We start from the raw sequence: 2500 nt of genomic DNA, 5'->3' as shown, positions 1-2500 counted from the left end.
AACGGGCCAAAACTGGCCGATTTTTGGATCTGCCTGCGAGCGAGCGTGCGAACAGCGAGCGAAAGCGAGAGGCAGCACCCGTCCCTGCTATACGAAAGCCCCATCCAGCCCTGTGCCACCCGGGGGTGTCCAGGGTGCTGAGATGGCTGACATTTTGCTCCGCTCACGACGGTCACCGCGCGACGCAAGAACAGCCCAAAAACAGGCCAAAACGGCCCAAAAACGGAGCCAAAACTGGCCATTTTTGGCTGCGCGAGCGAGCGGAGAGCGGCGGACAGCGAGCTAAGCGAGAGGCAGCACCGTCCCTGCTATACGAAAGCCCCATCCAGCCCTGTGCCACCGGGGGGGTTCCAGGGTGCTGAGATGGCTGACATTTTGCTCCGCTCACGACGGTCACCGCGCGACGCAAGAACAGCCCAAAAACAGGCCAAAACGGCCCAAAAACGGGCCAAAACTGGCCATTTCTGGACTGCGCGAGCGAGCAGCGAGCGGCGGACAGCGAGCGAAGCGAGAGGCATCACCGTCCCTGCTATACGAAAGCCCCATCCAGCCCTGTGCCACCCGGGGGGTTCCAGGGTGCTGAGATGGCTGACATTTTGCTCCGCTCAAAGATGGTCACCGCGCAACGCAAAAACAGGCCAAAAACTGGCCAAAACGGGCCAAAACTGGCCATTTTTGGCTGCTGGCGAGCGAGCGGCGAGCGGCGGACAGCGAGCGAATGCGAGAGGCAGGCACCGTCCCTGCTATACGAAAGCCCCAGTCCAGCCCTGTGCCACCCGGGGGGTTCCAGGGTGCTGAGATGGCTGACATTTTGCTCCGCTCACGACGGTCACCGCGCGACGCAAGAACAGGCCAAAAACTGGCCAAAACGGCCCAAAAACGGGCCAAAACTGGCCATTTTGGTACTGCGCGATGCGAGCGGGCGAGCGGCGGACAACGAGCGAAGCGAGAGGGCAGCACTCATCCCTGCTATACGAAAGCACCCATCAGCCCTGTGCCACCCGGGGGGTTCCAGGGTGCTGAGATGGCTGACATTTTGCTCCGCTCACGACGGTCACCGCAGCGACGCAAGAACAGCCCAAAAACAGGCCAAAACGGCCCCAAAAACGGGACAAAAACTGGCCATTTTTGGCTGCGCGTGACGGAGCGGCGGAGCGGGCGGACAGCGAGCTAAGCGAGAGGTCAGCACCGTCCCTGCTATACGAAAGCCCCATCCAGCCCTGTGCCACCCGGGGGGTTCCAGGGTGCTGAGATGGCTGACATTTTGCTCCGCTCACGACGGTCACCGCGCGACGCGAAGAACAGGCCAAAAACAGGCCAAAACGCCCAAAAACGGGCCAAAACTGGCCATTTTTGGCTGCGCGAGCGAGCAAGCGAGCGGCGGACAGCGAGCGAAGCGAGAGGCATCACCGTCCCTGCTATACGAAAGCCCCATCCAGCCCTGTGCCACCCGGGGGGTTCCAGGGTGCTGAGATGGCTGACATTTTGGCTCCGCTCAAGATGGTCACCGCGCAACGCAAAAACAGGCCAAAAACTGGCCAAAACGGGCCAAAACTGGCCATTTTTGGCTGCTGCGAGCTAGCGGAGGGCGAGCGGCGAACAGCGAGCGAAGCGAGAGGCTAGCACCGTCCCTGCTATACGAAAGCCCCATCCAGCCCTGTGCCACCCGGGGGGTTCCAGGGGTGCTGAGATGGCTGACATTTTGCTCCGCTCACGACGGTCACCGCGCGACTCAAGAACAGGCCAAAAACTGGCCAAAACGGCCCAAAAACGGGCCAAAACTGGCCATTTTTGGCTGCGCGAGCGAGCGGCGAGCGGCGGACAGCGAGCGAAGCGAGAGGCAGCACCGTCCCTGCTATACGAAAGCCCCATCCAGCCCTGTGCCACCCGGGGGGTTCCAGGGTGCTGAGATGGCTGACATTTTGCTCCGCTCACGACGGTCACCGCGCGACGCAAGAACAGCCCAAAAACAGGCCAAAACGGCCCAAAAACGGGACAAAAACTGGCCATTTTTGGCTGCTGCGCGAGCGAGCGGCGAGCGGCTCAGACAGCGAGCGAAGCGAGAGGCAGCACCGTCCCTGCTATACGAAAGCCCCATCCAGCCCTGTGCCACCCGGGGGGTTCCAGGAGTGCTGAGATGGGCTGACATTTTGCTCCAGCTCACGACGGTCACCGCGCGACGCAAGAACAGCCCAAAAACAGGCCAAAACGGCCCAAAAACGGGCCAAACTGGCCATTTTTGGCTGCGCGAGCGAGCAGCGAGCGGCGGACAGCGAGCGAAGCGAGAGGCATCACCGTCCCTGCTATACGAAAGCCCCATCCAGCCCTGTGCCCAAGATGGTCACCGCGCAACGCAAAAACAGGCCAAAAACTGGCCAAAACGGGCCAAAACTGGCCATTTTTGGCTGCGCGAGCGAGCGGCGAGCGGCGAACAGCGAGCGAAGCGAGAGGCAGCACCGTCCCTGCTATACGAAAGCCCCATCCAGCCCTGTGCCACCCG

Source organism: Musa acuminata, unplaced genomic scaffold (genome assembly GCF_036884655.1).
Source record: "Musa acuminata AAA Group cultivar baxijiao unplaced genomic scaffold, Cavendish_Baxijiao_AAA HiC_scaffold_123, whole genome shotgun sequence".
Classification (NCBI taxonomy): domain Eukaryota; kingdom Viridiplantae; phylum Streptophyta; class Magnoliopsida; order Zingiberales; family Musaceae; genus Musa; species Musa acuminata.
This window is presented reverse-complemented; position numbering follows the sequence as displayed.